The sequence below is a fragment of the Castor canadensis genome, chromosome 16, assembly GCF_047511655.1.
Source record: "Castor canadensis chromosome 16, mCasCan1.hap1v2, whole genome shotgun sequence".
Lineage (NCBI taxonomy): Eukaryota > Metazoa > Chordata > Mammalia > Rodentia > Castoridae > Castor > Castor canadensis.
In genome coordinates, this window is record NC_133401.1 from 2,419,736 (window position 1) to 2,439,728 (window position 19,993).

Genomic DNA, 19,993 nt, shown 5'->3' on the forward strand with positions numbered 1-19,993 from the left:
ACAGCTCAGACCTCCAGAACCGAGGTCCTTGTGCACTTGCCTGGGGACCATGGATGACATGGATGTGTCATCATTCCTGTGACCTCTGGGCAAGGATGGGCCAAGAGGAGCAGAGCTGGTGCCTTGGATCCTACGGTGGGGCTGGAGGGTGGGTGGAAGGGGGAGGACTCAGAGCAGAGGAGAGACAAGAAGAAAAAGCAGCAGGGACAAGGGACACACACAGCCCTGGTCACTGTGGAGATTTTGCTGCTTTCTCAGAAGGCAGCACACACTTGCTCTGCAGCCAGGATGGTTTTATTTCAGGTGCCCAAAGCTTTCTCCTCCTGCAAATAACTTTTATTTCTAGTGTGGGTCACACGCACAGATGCCTCATCAAGGTGCAGAATCCATAAAACTGTTATTTTGTGTCTGGTGGCACTGTGAGAGATGTTCGGTGCTCCTGTCCTAGGGAGGACCTATCACCACCCCCAGGAGGCTTCGGGAAGATGGGTGCCATGTGGATTGTGTTTTTTCCTCTGGGTTGGCAGGACAATAGTAGGCAGGGTGACAGATGTCCTCCTCGGCCGTGTCCCCAAGTTCCCTGCATGGAACCAGCACTCCTTGTCTTCTTGTAGGCACACTTGTTAACCCACCCTCCCATTCATTTCTTCACTTGCTACTGAATTAACGCATATGATCACTCATCAATGCATTGGTCTGTTGATAAAGTAAGTCATTCCTTCTTTAATCCATCCATCCATCCATCCATCCGTCCATCCATCCATCCATCCATCCATTCTTCAACTCATTCACCCCTTCTTTAATTCATTCCTTCTTTAATTTATTCATTCTTTCTTCCCTCCCTCCCTCCATGTCCCTCCCTCTCCCCCCCTTCCTTCCTTCTCTATTGATTACTGAGTTGGTGGGTGTTTATAGTTGTCTCCTGAGAAGTCTACCTCATTTATTGTTTTCTTGTTTTTTGAGGCAGGGTCTCCTAGCCCAGGTGAATTTCATGATCCTTCTGCCTTCACCTTCCAAATGCTGGAGTCTTGGGGGCACTGCACCATGCCTGGCCACCAGGTTTATTTAATTGACAAGTAACAGTCGTGTTTGTTTATGGTGTACAGCATGCTATTCTGATTCAGCAGGCTACTAACATGGGTTACTTCAGGCATCCTCCTTGTTTGTACGTCTAGATTCTTAAAAACACTGTTTTAACAATTTGCAACTATGTAACACACTGTTAACTACAGTCCTAACCTGGCCAATGGATCTGTTAAGCTCAGTCCTCTGGCAGAACTGAAATTTTGTATCCTTAACCAACATCTGCCACCTCCCAGCCTCCAGCAGCTGGTGGCTGCCATTCTGCTCTCAGCCTCTGTAACTTGGACTCGTTTGGGCTCCACCATAAATTAGATCGGTCACTCTCTGTCTTTCTGTGCCTGCTTATTTCACTAGGCCTAATGTCCTCCTTGTTCGCTCGTGTCTTTTGCAAATGGTGGGATTCCTATCTTTTTAAAGGATGCGTAGTATTCCACTTAATGCACTCACGTGTTTGGGGACATCGAGGTTGATTCCGTATCTTGGCTAACGTGCACAATCCAGCATAAGGAATTGGGATGGTTGTCTGCAGGTCAGGGGCCTTAATGGAATTACGCAGGACACCCAGGGTCCACTTCTGGAGACTGATTCGTACTGATGGGTCTGTGGTCTGGCGTTTTCCCCAGAGGCCTTTTCTCCAGGTGGTTGTGATGCTGGGTCACCCCTTGGAGACCTCGGCTCTAGAGAGTGAGAGATCTCGGGCTGCAGAGGGCCTGGGAGCTGGAAACTCAGTCTCCACGTCTCCCGCGCCTTGGGCATTCCTAAGTATATTACATATTTTTTGTTGATTTTTTGGGGTGCTGGGGATCAAACCCAGGACCCTACCACTGAGCTACACCCTAGCCCTGTATTACTAATTCAAGGAATTAAGTGAGGAAAAATGAAATGATTAAATGAAATGATCAAGTCCACAAGTATTTGTTTGATAAGTAAAACGGAAACACATGTATATTTTGCTTAAAAACAAAAAACTATATTGTCTCCCTGTGTAGCCCAGGCTGGTCTCAAACTCATGATCCTTTCACCTCAGCCTCCCGAGAGCTGGGATTACAGGTGTGCGCCACCACACCCGCTCAATTTAACAAATATAACTAGCATATCATATTTGCGTACTTTATTTATGGGGTACCACAGTAATGGCACTTATTTATTTACTTAAACTCACCTTACGTAATGACCAAATCAGTATCCTTACCACATCCATCACCTCAAATGTTTATCATTTCTTGGTGCTGAGAACATTCAAAATCTACTCTTCCAGGTGTTTTGGGATGGACTGTACCTTTTGTTAACTGTAGGATTAATGGAAAAAGAGACAATTTGCTGTACAAGCCAACAGAGGAATACTGTCTAGCCCTGAAGAAGAATGAATCACAACAAAGTGGGATTCACTGGAGGACACGATGTTAAGTGAAATAAACCTGGCAAAAAGCCAAAAGCCACATCTCTTCATTCCCATGCAGCATCTAAGAAGTGAGGAGCCACCCAGCCCCAGCCCTCTGGATGGGGCCCACATTCGGGGTGGGTCTCCCCGTTGTCAGTCACCTCTGGAAATCCCCACAGAGGCACCCAGGGTGCTTTACGGATCTTGAGTGCTTCTCAGTCCAGCCAACCTGAGGACCTACATGAGCCACCGCAGGCTGGAGGGGTCAGGTCCTAGTCCTGTCACCAAGTCCTGTCACCTAGTCCTGTCACCTAGTCCTGTCATGCAGCCTTAATTTGTTAGCTGGATTATTTCTGTGAAGAGCAGTTTTCCAGCTTGAATTATGTTGTTACTTTAATTTCAAACAGTTTTTAAAGAAATTAACCCTCTCATTCAGGGTAACAGTAAATTCCCATGCAGTTGTAGGTCCTTTTTACTCAGTTTCTCCCAATGGTCACACCTGGCAAGACAATTACATGATGTCAGAATGAGATTACCGACACTGACACGGTCAACGCACACATTCTGCAAGGGCATCTTTGCAGCCCTCCTGTAGTCCCCATTCTCCTCCCACCCACTCACAACCAATCTCTGCTTCTATAATTATGTCATTTCTAGAAATACATACATATCCGTGCATAAAGTGTTATTCAGATACAGCGTTCTGGTTGGGACTGGGGTTTGAACTCAGGGCTTCGTGCTTGCAAGCAGGCGCTCTACCACTTGAACCACACCTCCAGTGCATTTTGCTCTGGTTATTTTGGAGATGGGGTCTCCAGAACTATTTGCCTGGGATGGCCTTGAACCTCAATCCTTTCAACCTCATCCTCCTGAGAAGCTGGAATTATAGGCATGAGCCACTGGTGCCTGATAAAAATTTTAATTTTGGTTAGGTACATTTACCAGTTTTTCAGTTTGTGGAAGATTTTCTTCTTTGTTTTCTACTTAAAGTCTTATAATTCTACATTTTAAAGTCTATGATCCATTTGAGCTTATTTTATTTTATTTTACAGAGCAGGAAACTGAAATTAAGTTTCTTTCATTTCTTTTTTTTTTTTGGCATATGGATGTACAGCCTCCCATGCTTTGATTAAATGGAAATCCTGTGACTTTCCTCCATTAGACTGCTTTCCTTCTTTTAGCCTCCATCTCTCATACGTGACCTCTCCTTAATGTGACCTGTTTTTCATAATATTGGATTTGCATTAGGTCTATCTTCCACATATGAGGGAGAACATGAAACCTATGTCTTTCTGAGCCTGGCTAACTGCGCTTAAGATGATGCTCTCCAGTTCCATCCATTTACCTACAAACGACAAAATTTCCTACTTCTTCATGGCTGAATAATACTCCAGTGCATATAAATATCACATTTCTTAATCCATTCACCAGTCATGGGGCATCTTGTCTGTGGAAATGAGAATTTTGAATCTCTCTGTTTTGGGGTGACTTGGGGAAACTTGGCCCAAACACACAGGAACAGGGTCTGGATCTTTGGAACACCTGTTCCTGGCTCATTCTCCACCAGTAGGTCACAGAAGTCTCTGCAGTGCTCCATGCAGACATGAAGGTAGAAGACAGGTGGGAAGGACTGAAGTTAGTGTCTTCTGGGCTGTCATTTGAGTGTGAGGCTTAGGACAATTTCACCCTGAAGGTGAGTGGCTTGGCCTGCCATATCTTGTAGATCAGTTGTGTGGGGTTACTCCACTCCTCCAAGGTCCACTTAAAGCTCTGAAGAAGAGCTGTCCACTCTGGAATGGGTCATCCAGTGGAGATGGGGAAGGTGTGTGCAGAGAGCCCACAGCCACCTGCAATGAAGGAACGCCTCTTCTTAGCCCTGACTAATTGGAATCTTAAGTCAGGTAGTCAAATCCTGGCAGGCTTGCGTCCAACTGGGTACCTGTGCTTTCCTGGGTTCCATCTCCAGCACTGCAAAAAAAAAAAAAAAAAAGTAGAAATATTTTCTGCACAGAGGTGTTCATTGCAATATTGTTTACTGTATTGCAAACCTGCAAATAACTCACACATTTGATTATGGAAAAAAGGTATGATTAAGCTATTAAAATGACACTTATTAAGCTCCAAGACGTTCAGAAACGTCTATGGCAGCATTAGAATAAAGAGGACAGGAATTTCCATCTTATTCCAATGATGTGGAGAAAATCAGAAAGAAATGCACAAAAATATTCCGAGTGTTTTGGTGTGTTTTAATTGTATTAAAAAAATTACAGATTAATTTTTCATATTTCCATTTGGTGTGGGAGTTTACTGAGACAGCCAATGAAAACATGGAATGGCTTACTCTGGATTTAATGAGTTCCCTGTTATTGCAAGAACCCATTCACTCAATCCTAAAACCTCTCATTAGCACCTCTGTGGGTTTGGTATTGGGGTGGGTGTAGGAGAGACAGCAGGGAGCAAGACAGACACAGCGTCCCCTGCTGAAGGGCCTGTGCCAGGGCGGAGACCCCAGCAGTGTGCCCCGTGTGCATAGGTAAGTGCTGGTGGCACTGCACGGGGCACAGGGTGGATTTTTGGGGATGTCATGTCAGGAGGCTCCCCCAGGAGCAGCATGGACTGGGAGGTAAGGATCAGTAGAAGTGACAGAACAGGCACAAGTTCTTAGGAGCCCAGCATGGAGCAGGGGAGGGATGCGGAGAGCCAAGGGTGCCTGATGAGGCCGGCAAGGTGGGCAGATGAGGTCCAGCAGGTGTCTGTGGCCCGCGCTGCTTAGATGGGGAGTGGCTGGGCAGGGCAGTGCCACCCCTGCAGCAAGTCCTCCTGAGACAGGAAGAGTCAGGGCCGGGCCTGAGCTGGCTGGCCATTCTCTCTTGTCTGTTCACTGTCCTCTGGGATCAGCTCAGACCCATTTAGCCTGTGACCTCTGACTCTCAGTCACCAATTCATTCATTTGTGGTCTTAAGGGGTACAGTTAGTAGAAGACACCTATAATAATCACAGGTCTGGGGAGACAGTCTTCCTCTGTGCTAGCTTTGACCTTGGCCAGGTGGGGAGACTTCAGGGCAGGGCCTGACATCATCTGTCAGCTTCCTCTGTGCAGGGCTGGGTGAGGCTGCCAGGTCCTGGCCCTGGAGGGAGACCCCGGAGGACTGGGCTGCATCAGGATACACTCACCCTGAGCACCTGTTACTACAGAGCTCAAGGTCATAGTGAGGCATAGCCAGTGCCCGGAAAGCTGGGGTGACGTGGACAGTGAGGCCACCGTTGTGTGTGTGTGTGTGGAGGGGTAGTGTGGTAGGGGAGAAGGCATCTGGCTTCTGAGCTACACCTCGGCAATGTCCAGACAGAAAACCCAGCAGGAGAGCAGCCTAAGGTGGTCACACTCCTTATCCCAACCGGGGAGCCTCCGAAGAAGAGATCTGGAGTCCCAGGTTCCCAGTGGCCACTGTCCCTCCCCTCCTGATGGTCGCTGTCTTTTTCCAGCCTGCTGCCTGGCCTGTGCTGGCCCCAGAGATGCTGTCTCCTGCCCATGGTGCTTGTCCAGGCCCTGCATTGTCTGGAGATGTGTGCACACCCGGGTGGTTATTATTAGCTTTCGATGCAGTGAAAAGCCCCGAATAGGGGGTGCAGAGCTCCTGCCTGACACCGTGGCCGAGGCGGGAAAGAGATGATTCATTACGGCTACAAGGCCTGCTCTAATTTCATATAATGAAATAAATGACAGTCATATTTTGGGCACCAACATGGGCAGATAGCATTGTTCGCTGACTGCCTCTCACTGGGGTTGCAAAGGGGAATTGTAGGAGATTTTGTGCTGGGGGAGGTAGGGCCAGGAGAGCCTGGAAGGTGGCAGGTGCTGTGACCTGAAAGTACAAGGGAACTTGCTCTTGTAATAGAAGGCTGGGGTGGCTCTGGGTGTCTCCCTCCAATCCAGGGTCACACCCTGCTGGTCCTACTTCTGCTACATGTGCTCCACGTATCACTCTCCACGGTCCCTCCCCTCCCCCTTGCCCGCACTCACACCCAATGGCCTCTCCAGCTGGGGCGTCTCCTGCAGGCAGCCCTCCGCCCTTAGTACCACCACTTCTTGTCTCTTCCAGCTCTATGTCTGTGCTCCATCCCTGCAGACCTGGTACCCTTTTGCAGCCTCCTGGCTGGATATTCTGCCAGGCATGTGCAAACAGCTTTAGGTGAGATTCTTGGCGGTGAAGGTGGTCACAAGTTCAAATTAGTGGCCATGGTGTCTGGGGTGGGGGAGCTGGTCCCTCCAGCGGTGTTGGTGTGTGATGGCTCCAGGGTGGGGCTGCCTGCCCGATTTGTGAGGCCCAGGGTAAATGGAAAAGCAGGGTTTTGTGTTGAAAAATCAAATAGGCTCACAAGGCCCGAGAGCCTTAATTAACCCAAATGCATTCAACCCAGTGAATGGTGCTTCTGAGTGTGGGGTGCACACACTGCACAGATCACAGTGAAGCCGGCCTGGCGCCTGGGTCAGAGAGAGGAACCCCCTGGAGACAGCCCTGGGTTCTTTCTACCTCAGTGGTGGCCTGGTAAGCTGGTAGCAGGGCTGGGAAGGACCCAGGACTAGATAGGTTCTGTGCAGACTGACACAGCCAGGGTCTACGGGAGGGGACTCTGCATTCTACTTGTTATTTTGTGGTCCTGAGCTGCTGCTGAGCCCAGAGGACAGGTTGTGCTCCTCCACCACCTTGTTACTCCCTCTCTCCCTCCCTCCATGTTGGCCAGCTCAGCTGGGCACCCTGGGGCGCCAGCACCCCTCCCTCCTTACCTAACAGGCTGCCGTAAGCTGTGCACTTATTAAAACCATTTCTTTCATTACAGAGCATCTGCAGTGACTCCTGTCTGTGACAGAAGTGCTGCCTGTCTCTCATCCAAAGGCCTCTTGGTGAGAATCCTGGCCCTCTAAATGGGGACTCTGGCTCCGGAGCCACACAGAATCTTATTTACCCAAAATGTGCTTCATTTGGAACCCAAGATAAAAATAATAGAAGAGGAAAATATTCAAGAACAATTTCATCTCTGGGCATTTCACCAGGAGAGGAAGCCCTGGGATCACTGGACCAAGGAATTCCCGTTCTTTCAGTATTTGCTCACGAAATGACTTCGAATTTAGAGACACACATTAAGAGTCGTGTCAGTCACAGACACTTAGAATGAAGTGCTGACTTTGACGGGGAAACAGAGCTTCCCTGTGGAGGTTAATTTGTGCAAACACCTTTTTCAGCTGGGGTGACAGGCAGCAGGGCCCCAGAGCAGCACTCCACTTCCTGCTCCGGCTTGGGCTGTGTGCAGACCAGTCGCCACCTGGCAGAGGGGAGCCTCTGTTATCCCAGGGCACTCGTGGGCTGGGCCAGCACCAGTCTGGGCTTTCCCTGGTGTTGGGACAATTTTTGGTAGGCTCTTTGCTCCCCCACCTATTTTTTAAAATGGGACTGGGATTTGAATTCAGGGCTTTGTACTTGCAAAGCAGGTGCTCTACCAACTGAGTCACATACCTCCAGTCCATTTTGCTCTGATTATTTTGGAGATGGGGATCTCTTGAACTATTTGCCTGGTCTGACCTCAAACCATAATCCTCCCAATCTCAGCCTCCCCAGTAGCTAGAATTACGGGTGTGAGCCACCAGTGCCTGGCCGCTTTGCTCTTTGACCTTTTAACAAAACCTGAATTCAACAGTACCATTTGAAAATCAGAAGATCACACATAAAATGAGACCAAATTTCTGGCATCTCTTAAGAAAATCTGGACATTCCTTAATAATCATGGTGAGGGGGTAGAGCAGGAGTCTCCTTTAAGACAGCCTGTGCTCTTCACTGTGCTCCTGCACCCATAGCTCTGCGAACTGTCCCAGCTGTACACTGAGTGGCTGTCACCAGACCTTGGCTTGTCCTGTGCTATTTCTTATACCTGACTGGCATTTCTCTCATTTAGGATGTCTACCTGACTCCCATAACTGAGGCTCTTTGCTGATCATGGATGGCTCAGGGTTGGGGGCTGTACAGAGGTGTAGACAAGGAGGAGGCATCTATACCACCTGTTCCCACCTCTGTCCCTGAAATCTATGAATGGATTTGATTTATCCAGTTGATCTAGTTATTGGGCCAGAAATTTCTTACTGCTTGCTGCTAGCAGTGTGGGGACATTGTCTCACTCTGAGCAAAAAGAGAGAGAGAGAGAAAAAGAGAGAGAGAGAGAGAGAGAGAGAGAGAGAGAGAGGATGGGAGAGAGAGAACTCTGGGCAGTAGGCTACTAACTGCTTCTGCCCCTCTATGTTGGAAATGTGAATTGACAATGTCATAATTTTATCTTTGACAATGAGGAGGGAGTCTGGTGGGGCAAGAATGTCTTCTGAGTGACCTTCACTGGGGTGGGTCAGCTGAGCTGGCTGCTGTTGCTGCCCTGAACCAAACCTATGTCCTTCAGGGTCTTTTCTGTCTCCTGGTCTTGGGAATCATGGGTCTAAGAGCCAAGAGGCAAAGTCAAGGGTGCATGCTTTGGGCCCCTGAAGAAGAGCACAGCTACAAATGCACTTTGATTCTCGAGTCACACTGTACGAGTTTTCTTATTAACAAGAAGGTGAAGACCGCGGTGGGCACCCAGACACTGCAATTGTCAGGCTATGGGAACAAGCCACCTTTCAGAACGACCTCAAACACTGGCCATCTAGCAGCAGACTGGGACCCCCTCAACTGAAATACAGGGTCATGAACACAGAGGTGAGTGTGGGGCTCGGAACGAGGTTGAGGCCACCCTTTCTGACGAGGGTTTCTCGAGCTGGGTTAAGTGCTTGACTCCTAGTCTCTGTCGCCGACTGCCTGTGTTGTCAGGCACATGCTATGGGTGATCCGAGTGCCCTCAACTGGAACTGGAGGTGAAGGCTGGACGACTGGGGAGTCATCTCCTGAGGAGACCCCTCCCCTGGCTTTGTGAGGTCACTTCCGTCAGAGAACCAGGGTGATGGTGAGGGTGATTCCCTCTGGAGGCCAAGGGGACTGGGACAAGCACAGGACTCGATGCCGGCCACCAGGGTCCAGCACCTTCCATGGTCAGGTGTCCCTTAGCGAACAATGACTTAGGTAGGCCCTGGGTCTCTCTTGACCCCTGGGTTTCTCATGACCCCTGGCTCTCTCACGTCCCCTGGCTCTCTCATGACCCCAAGTCTCTCCAGCCTCTCCCGCAGTCACTGGACGGTGGCACAGCAGGTATAAACCCAGCTGCATGATGCCATTGCCTGTCTTCTTCTGCACAGGCCTTGTTTCCCTCCACAAATCAGAGCCAGTAAGAAATGGCAGCCATTGCTTGGCGTCCTCGGTGGCTCCAAGATCCTTCTGGGAGGCGAGCTGTTTGACAGTTGGAGCGACTTTGAGCTAGAAAGAGGTCCTGCGGGAGGCCAAAGCATCCTATGAGGTCTAAAAGTATCATGCAGGGCCCTGACGGCAGTGACCTAACCATGACAGCGGTAGGTGGCAGTGACCGGCCTGGACAGTCTCCTGGCCTGAGACTGTGGGCTGCTCCTCTGCTGGCCCCTGGGCGTGGGCAAACTTGTCCTGCCTTGCTATGGCTTTGTGAGTTTTAGAATTAAAAATCTAAATTCTGGGAAGTCCTGGGCACACTGGTGCTCAGCCGCCCTGCCTCGGCATGGCCCCAGGACTACAGTGGTGTCAGGCTGAAAACTGGGGTGAAGGATGGGGATGGAGTGGGAGAGAGAAGAACAAGCCCAGGGCCGGGTGGCCACCCTCTGTGAGGTCACACAATCCTCTGCCCAAGCTTCCCCAGGGCAGTGACAGGGACGTCATGGGTCACAGGCACGTGGACTACTTGTGGCCTTTGCAACAGCAGTGCATCACTTTTTTCTACCCTCTGCCCACCCTAGCTTCTGGGGATGCCAACGGTGCACCCCTTCCTACAGCCCACCGGAGTGTAGCCTCGGCCAGGCACAGAGTGGGTGGTCAGGTCAGCCACGGAGGGACGGAGTGGATGTCAGGATCGCTATTTGGATCCTACCTGGCTTCTTGGCTTCACTGGGTACCTGGAAACCACTGTGAATTTGAGGTCAAATATCCACCTGTGACATCTTTGGGCATTTATTTTGTTCCCCCCTTATTTTTGGCAGTTCTGGGGTTTGAACTTAGGGCTTTGCACTGCTAGGCAGGCTCTCTACTACTTCAGCATCTTATTTTTTGTCCAAGCTGGCCTGGACTTTGATCCTCCTAGTTTAGCTTTCTGTGTAGCTGGGATGTGTTTATTGGTTGAGATGGGGTCTTGAGAACTTTTTGTCCCTTCTGGCCCTGAACTGTAATCCTTCCAATCTCTGCCTCCCAAATAGCTGGGATTATAGCCATGAGCCACCATGCCCAGCCTCACAGAGAACTTGGCTAAGGCTATGAGAATGAAGCTGGTGCTGTGTTTGCATAAAGCACGTGTGTGGTCAGCTGGGCAAGGAGGGAAGTCTGGCTGCCTGGACCTGCAGACTTCCCACAGTGGAGTGAGGAGCCCAGGGCTTTGGGGGTGCTCATGGTGGAAGAACCTGGGATGGACACCTCTGAGCGTGTATGGAGCTGGATATTGAGTCGGTGATGGGTTCAAATGACCATGATCAGTGGTCACCAAGAAGACCCAGACCACCCTGGCGGGGAAGGGAGAATGGGGCAGAGAAAGGAATAGAGGGTAATCTTTTGCCTGTAAAAACCCAAATTGATCTTCAAGATCTGAGGGTGTCCTATCTGGGGGACTTCCTGTGTCCCCTCCTGCGCCATTTCTTCAGTTGGGCTCTCAAATGAAGACTGCTTATTCCTCATGCCTTCACAAAGTGGGGCGGGGGCTCCTTGCCGGCAAAGAAGTGTCTGAGTCAAATGAGGTTCTTGCTCTCAGAAGCTGGGAAGAACTCAGAGAGGTGAGGACAAAAGTGAGTCCCCTCCCAAAAGCATCCGGCCGGCCCTCCCGCATTATAGGCACCTGGTGGCATTCCTACTCCCTAGCTGGGACAAAGGTGGACCCCAGTGACAAGATGCATGGAGGTTCGGCACCCTGCAGAGACCTTTACAGAATGGCGAGGGAATTTTGGGGTGTTGCACCAGACTCGTGGGGCTGGCCTGGGCGGTCTTGGCAGGTGCTGTTGGGCCACCTTTCAGAGTTAAGAGGCCAAGCTCGAGTTCATCTGGAGGGGAATGTGGGTGCACAGCCCCCTCAGGAGACAAAGTAACATCTTACAACTCAAATCTTGCAGACTTACAGTCTTGTATTCCTCTTTTAAAAATTCATTAGCATCAATTACAAAGAGGTTTTGCTGTGTTATTTACAACTTGATTATAACGTACTTTGATCAAATTCATCCCCATCTATGTTACTCTGTTAACTCCCCTCCCTCCTTTTTAACAGCTTTTGTGGGTTTCATTGTGCTATCTTCTATTTATCATATAATACATATAATATACTTCTATAATAGTCACTCCATACCAGCCTTTTCCTTCCCCTTCCCCCCACCCACTGGTTCCCTCCCCTAAGCAATAATGTCATATTATCATTACTTTTTAAGTCCAGATTCTGCATGCAAGTGAAAACATTCAATATTTGTCTTTCTGAGCTTGGTTTTTCTCTCTCTCAACATGATGATCTCCAGTTCCATCCGTTTTCCTGCAAATGACACATTTTCATTCTTCTTTATGGCTGTATAATACTCCTTGTGCACCATGTTTTCTTCATCCAATCATTAGCTTTGGGACCTAGGCTGGTTCAATAGTGTGGCAATTGTGACAGTGCAGCTATAAAGAGGGGTGTACAGGAGTCTCTATTGTATGTTGACTGACTTTCCTCGGGTATATGCCCAGGAGTGGTACAGCAAGGTCATAAGGCAGGTGTATTTTTAGTTTTTTGAGGAGTCTCCATACTGATTTCCATAATGGCTGCACTAATTTCCATTCCCACCAGCAGTGTAAGAGGGTTCCTTTCCCCCACCTCATCCCCGCTGGCATTTGTTTGTTTTCTTGATGATTGCCATTCTGACTGGGTGAGATGTGACCTCAGGGTGGTTTTGAATTGAATTTCTTTCATGGCCAGGGATTTTGAACATTTTTCACGTACCTATCGCCATGTGTACTTCTCCTTTTGAAGAGCTGGGGTCTTTACGCTGCCTTGGGTGAGCCAGTTTGCCTTTGGGTGATTACTTACAGCTTTTCCCGAGATGTTTGGTGTAGCTGCTTTTTCTTTCTCTTTTCTGTGCTTAGGACGCCGTGAGAACTTTGGCTGTGTGACTGTAGGTGATGGGCATTGTGAGGGACAGGAATGAGCTGGCAGAAGAGCCAAGTTCATCAGCTGCCAACGGCTGCCTCTGCTCAGTCCCCAGCACCTCAGGTCAGGGGAGCACCGACAATCTCCGTGTGGCAGTCGACCCCCATCTTAGTTACTGGCCACGTAACTGGTTGACTTCAATGACAGAAATTAATTTTCTCACAGCTCTAAACCTGGGAAGTCCACGTTCAGAGTGCTAACATGGTGGGATTATGGGAAGACCCTGTTCCTGGCTCCAGGATGGCTGCTTCTATTCTGTTGACTCAGAGTCCCACCCTACAACCTCATGTTACCTTGACTTTTTTTCTAAATCACCAGAGAGACTCACACTGGGGGCTAAGACAGCCATATTTAAATGCCAAGGGGAACACAGTTCTGTTCATAGCAGCCCCAGAGCCTGGAGCCAGTACTGCTAGAACATTGGGGGACACTGAGTGACTTACAGACCCACAGTTTATGGTACTGCACTCAGGGCATTGCATTTGAGGTGCTGCATTTTCGCACTGAACTTGGGTATTGCGTTTTGGTACGGCACACAGAAAGTGGTGCTGGTTGAACCAGGAGTCATTCTCTGTTTCCTTCCTGCCCTCAATTTTGTAACCCAGTGGCAGTCATTGTATCGCTCTTTTCTTTAAAATAGAAATCAAATTGTTACCAGCAATCATTGTTCTCAGACGATCTTGGTCTCTGTGCTCTGAGTGGAAGAATCCAAGCAGACCACGTGGGTGGGGTGAGGAAGAATTGCTTTGTTGAGGGAAGGGAGTCACCCGTTCTGCCAGGTGGGAAATGTCACTTTTATACCACCTTGAACTGGAGGTAGGGGATGCTGCATATCACCTGGCTCCTCTCACCCTTGAGCCAAGACGGGAGCAGTCCCAGACTGTCCCTGACCTAGCCTGCCTCAAAATCAGCCAATCTCTACCCCTTTCCTTGGTCTAACCACCATCATTCCTTACCTTGGGCGTCTCTCTGCCTTCACTACAATGTTTCTGCAGGTTGCATCCAGAATGGTCTTTTCAATAGGAATCTGGTCCTGCCACAGCCCTGCCTGGAACCAATTGCACTGGAATGACCCTCCCTGCCCCTGGCCTCTTAAGACACCACCTATATTCTTCATGGTGTGCGGCCAGCCCGACCTCTGTCATTTCCCCTTGGTGCTCGGACACTGTCCGACACCTGCATTCTTTTGTATCCTCAGTTCCACCCTTAACATCTGTTACTTCCCAAGCTTGCAGTCCATTTTGTCATCTGGGTCTCGGCTCTCTGATTACACAGCTCCCACGGCTCTTGCTGTCACCATGTCACATCACACTGGTGTATTTCTCCACGGCTCTTATCTCTAGGAGGCTTTGTCTCCCCAGTTGGAATGTCAGCACCACAAAGACGGGGACCTTGTCTGCCTCGGCCACTGCTGTGGCCGCATCACAGCCCCTGACCTGCAGGAAGGCTGCTGTCAATATTTGTTGAATTAATGCTCTTCTCTGAGCATTTTTTAGGGCTATGGAGGGGTTCAGAGGATGTAGAGACACTCGGGATGTCTTCAGAGTAGCCCGCCCTGCTTGGGAGCATTCAGAGTTGTGACTTCTCCACCCACACCCAGCTCCTTCCTTCCTCCACTGTGCCAGCTATGTCAAGGTCACTTTGCAGGTGCAAATGTCCCCAGGTGTCTGAAGACACCGCCACCTCCCTGAAATACCCAGAGTGGGCTCTGCTCAAGGGCTTGAAAAGCCCTGCTCCTCTCACCCCAAAAGTGCACTCACCCCTCCTCAGGTGACTTTCGTGTTCTGTCGTCTCCCAAGACAAGCACACCTCTTCCAGGTGCTGCTGGCGCACTGCCCAAGCAGAGGCCAAGAAAAGAGGAATCGTTGGCTGGTCATTCATCTGGCTCCTTGGATGACCTGGGCGATCCCAGGTCCCCAGCACCAGAGCAGGAGTTGGGTGACAATGTTGGTGCTTCACCAGCACCCACCCCCATGGGAATGATCCATCCAGTGTCTCCCACTCTGCCCTGCACTTCCGTAGCATTGTGTTGATAGGGCCACCATCACAGTGTCAGTTGCCCTCCCTCCCTCCCTCCTTCTTCCCTCCTTCCTTCCCTCCCTCCTTCTCTCCTTCTGTCCCTTCCTCCATCCCTCCCTCCTTCCTTCCTTCCCTCCCTCCTTCTCTCCTTCTGTCCCTTCCTCCATCCCTCCCTCCTTCCTTCCTTCCCTCCCTCCTTCTCTCCTTCTGTCCCTTCTTCCATCCCTCCCTCCTTCCTTCCTTCCCTCCCTCCTTCTCTCCTTCTGTCCCTTCCTCCATCCCTCCCTCCTTCCTTCCTTCCCTCCCTCCTTCTCTCCTTCTGTCCCTTCCTCCGTCCTTCCCTCCTTCCTTCCTTCCCTCCCTCCCTCCTTCCTTCCTTCCCTTCCTCCTTCTCTCCTTCTGTCCCTTCCTCCGTCCTTCCCTCCTTCCTTCCTTCCCTCCCTCCTTCTCTCCTTCTGTCCCTTCCTCCGTCCTTCCCTCCTTCCTTCCTTCCCTCCCTCCCTCATTCTTTCCTTCCCTTCCTCCCTCCCTCCTTCCTTCCACTCTTTCCCTCCTTCCTTCCCTTCCTTCCTTCCGTTCTTCCCTCCTTCCATCTCTCCCTCCTTCCCTCCCTCCTTCTCTCTCTCCTTCCTTTCCTTTCCTTCCTCCCATCCATCTTTTCCTCCTTCCATCCCTCCCTCCTTCTTTCTTCCCTTCCTCCCTCCCTCCTTCCTTCCTCCTTCTTTCCTTCCTCCCTCCTTCCCTTCCTTCCATGGGTCACCAAACAGTGTGGGACAGCTGAGAGCTCTGTCCACTCCAGGCCATATCCAGGAATCAACAGTAACATTGCAGGGTACATGAGTGAGTTTTAACAGGGATAAAAAGCTATAGCTGACAACCCTCTGTCTATCCCAAGAATGTATGAGTGCCTACTGTATGCTCTCCCTGTCCACTGGGTTCTGGATGCTTCAGGGTTTTTCTAGAATCCAGTTCCCATTGCTTTTGGGGTCTCTGTCCTTGGAATGGTGCCTCATATCCTGAGTGCTCAGCTAGGAGTTTAAAGCATGGTGAAGCCTCCTCTAGCTGGGTACCTCTCCGTCCCCATTAGCTCTTTTCTCTGGACTCTTCCAGCCCTGATGTCTTTATGGCCGTCAGTGTTCCAGGCTGGTGGGAAGACAGAGGATGGGTTTTGGAGTCAGGGAGGCCAGAACTCTATCCTCAACTCGGACTCCTAGTTCTGTGATGACCCAGGACACTGACACCTCCCCCATGGGCTGAGGTAAAGGCTGTTTATTAACCTTCCATTTCCCAGTTAGATGACAATTTCCTAGGGGCCACAGAGAACCCAGGACGGTGCTGGACATCCAAGCAGTGGATCAACATTAGAACAGAAGATAAATGTGAAAGTGACTGGAAAAACACAAGACCATTTCTGTCCCCAGAATTTAACTTCCGGGAAAGCCATGTGAACACTCAGATGGACACCAAAGGGCAGGAGGATCTGAGAGGACTTTGTATCCGATATGAAGTCACAGAGTAGATCAAGACTCTGAAACACAAAACCCAGCTGGCATGGCCCAGGCTCTCTGGACTGTGCTGCGTTTGGAGGCTGCCAGCTGTGGGCAGAGAGGGGAGCAACCGGGGAAGCCAGGCAAGGATGGGAGCAATGCACCTGTGCCTGGGATGGGCTGGCTGTCACAGCAAGTGACATCTGTCTTTTCTTTGGCTTCCCATTGGCCAAAGCTCACCGTGGGCCACCTCTCCCACTTCTGCCTTGCAGCTGCTGGGATGCGCCTTGTGTAGTCAGCGTCGTGACGTCATGGCCTCGTGACGTCAGCCCCACCCCCGCAGGTGAGGTTGTCCTGCAAGTGTAGGAGTGGCTGGTGACGTCAGGAAGGCTGTGGCTGGGCTGCTGGTTGCACGGGAGCAGCTAACACGGGAGGGACCTGGGATTAGGGTGAGGAGAATAAAACATTCATTTCAGGTGCAAAATTTAAGGGACTGACTGTCAAAAGATTCAGTTATGAAGCTAAATCATGCAATATTTTTTAAAAAGGCAAAAACAATGAAAAAAATCTCGTGATGCATCATGCAGCAGCATTTTAAATTTTATTTTACTGTTTATTTGGTGGTACTGGGGTTTCAACTCAGGGCCTCTGCCCCTTGAGCCACACCTCCATCCCTTTTTTTTTGCTTTAGTTATTTTTCAAGTAGGGTCTCACAATTTTTGCCTGACTTTGAACCACAATCCTCCGACCTTTGCCGCTTGAGTGGCTGGGATCACAGATGTGGGCCACCTCACCCAGCTCATTTGGCAAGATAGGGTCTCGCTAACTTTTTGCCAGGGCTGGCCTTGAAGCTGATCCTTCTAATCTCTACTGCCTTCCAAGTAGCTGGGATTACAGGCACAAGCCACCATGCTGGGTGTAATACAGCAACATTTAAATTAAACACCGTATCCCGAAGGGCAGGGATCAAGAAAAAGTGAGTGAGGTGCCATTCCAGAGAGGGTCCTGTCTTTGTTTACAAAATGACACTTTGTTCATCCTGATCTTATATTTTTAGACATGTTAAGTTCAAGACACAGAATAGACATTCAGCTGGTGACAGCACACCTGGAGTTGGGAATAGGCTGGGCTGAGGTTTCTTTTACCTTTCAACCTCCAAAGCTGTGAGCTAAGTAGACCTTTTTCTGTGCAGATTACCCAGCTTTGGGCATTTTGCCATAGTAATGGATTAATACACCCCACACCTTAGAATATGGACTTTCCTGAGCTGAGAGGCTGGCTACCAATGAGAAATGGTAGAAATGGTTTCATTTGATCCTTGCTCTTTGGGATACTGTCTTTAATTAGGTCAGGCATGATGGCTCATGCCTGTAATCCCAGCTGCCTGGAAGGTGGCAGAGATTGGAGGCCAGCCAGTGCCAAAAGTTAGAGACCTTATCTCGTACACATGTACACATGACTCAAGCACAAGGTGTCACTTGGGCAGAGAACAATGCCACATCCCATGACACCATGTGTCACGCTGGTGGTGAGAAAGACAGATAAGAAGGATGGCCTGGCTTCTTAGTGACCGCTCAGTGCTGGCCACCCTGGGGCCCGCTCAGCTGTTCCTTTACTGCGTTTTGTCCAAGATGGGCACAGGGTGCGCCCGGTATACTTCTGGAGCCTCCGGGATTCTTAATGCTATCCCTAGTGTTTGCTCTGAGGCACCAGAGCTTAAATCAGGACGCCATGCTGCCCATCAGTTATCGTTGAGGGTGGGCGTTGGGCAGGGGAAGCCTTAACTGTGTTCCTTGAGGGAAGATGGCCATCTTTCTAGACGATGCGGGGGAGGGCTGTGTGCACAGTTTGGTATATTCCTGAAGAAGTGATTTGAATACGAATTTATCATGAAGATATCACTGCCTGTGGTCAGTTTCCGTAAGATGCTTGAATGACTAAATGTGCCCTCTTGCTTCAAATATTTATTTATCTATTTATTTATTTATTGCCAATGCTGAGATTTGAACTCGGCCTCGTGCTTGCTAAGCAGCTGCTCTACCACTTGAACCATGCCCACCCCCAGTCCTGTTTTGCTTTAGTTATTTTCCTGATGGGGTCTCATGCTTTTTCTCCCAGGTCAGCCTTGGACACCAGTCCTCCCACCTGTGCCTCCTGCATAGCTGGGATTACAGACATGACACCCATGCCTGACTTTTTTGTGTTGTTATTGAGATGGGGGCGTGTCTTGCTAATTATTTTGCTCGGACTGGTTTCAAAAACCACGATCCTCTTGATTTCCACTCTTGAGTGGGATTATAGACATGAGCCACTGTGCCTGGCTCAAGCATTTATTGAGTGTCTACTGTGTGCAGAAACCATGCCAGGCTGGGAGCATTCATGACAGCTGCTGTGATACTGCAGTCCAGTGGGGGCAAAGGGGCACAATAGGTTGATCAATCATGACTTGATCAGAATCATGACAAGCAGCTTAAAGGAAGATAACAGGGAGACTCACCTGGCCTGGGTGGGAGGCAGGTAAGTGACAGGAGAAGAAGGAAGGTCGAGTGGGATGTGGCAGGAGGTAGAAGCACGGGAGTGAGTGAGTGACGTCATGCTCTCCCCAAGACCACCCTCCAACAGTAACCTTGGTCACTGGCTTTTCAAGGGCACCATGTTGAAACTGTGATTAGAGACTAAAGAAACGTCAGCAAAAGGTGGTGGAATTGTCACAGCACATGTGTGGAAGGAAGGCGCACTGCCCCATAGCCTGCCAATGGCTCTCATATTCCCACATCCTAGTCACCTGCCTTGTCCAGCCAGGTCACACCTCCGCTGGGACTTGGTGGGGCAAGGGGAGCATTTTTTAAAATAGAAACAGTTTATTTGTGAGCAGAGATTGGAGAGATATGACATGGGGGGAAGGGCAGCTCCAGTGGGGGACTGAGGCTGGGAGAGAGGCTGGGGCCAGGCGCTGGACATGGAGGTTGATAGGGAGCCCAGCCATGGAGTCAGGTCACCTGATGGCTGGCACTGGTGCTGAGGAGTTGGGATGGCTGGGAACAATTGTGAGAATGTTAGTGAGGAATCCCATCCCAGCCGGCTGATGTGGCCGGAAGGGTTTGCGACACACAACGATGGCACTTTGTTGGTCTGCAGCCCCCGCGGCATGTGGAAAATATCAGCCCCAATCTGACCATCCAAAGCCAAGGACACCCTGCCTGACATCTGGAAGGCATAGTGACACTTCACCTAGTTTTCCAGGACTGGCACCCCCATGGCCACAGACCCCAGGACAATCTTGGGAGGTCTTGGGACCCCTGACTCAGGGCTCCTTCTTGAGTCTGTCTGTTCTCCCATCTGGAGGGTGCACTTATGTTCTGACTTCACTTTGCTTTGCATCAATAAACCTGTTTCTGCTTAAGCCTCCTCTGTGTGTCCATCTTTGAATTCTTCTTTTTTTTTTTTTTTGGTGGGACTTGGATTTGCAGGGTTTCACACTTGCAAAGTAGGCATCTACCACTTGAGCCACCAGTGCATTTTGCTCTGGTTGTTTTAGAGATGGAGTCTCTTGAACTATTTGCCAGGGCTGGCCTCGAATTGTGATCCTCCTAATCTTAGCCTCGTTAATAGCTAGGATGACAGGTGTGAGCCACCGGCTTCTCTTTGAGGTTTCTTTTCTTTCTTTTTTTTTTTTTTGTGCCAAGACCAGAACTTTCTGGTTCTTGGATCAATGACC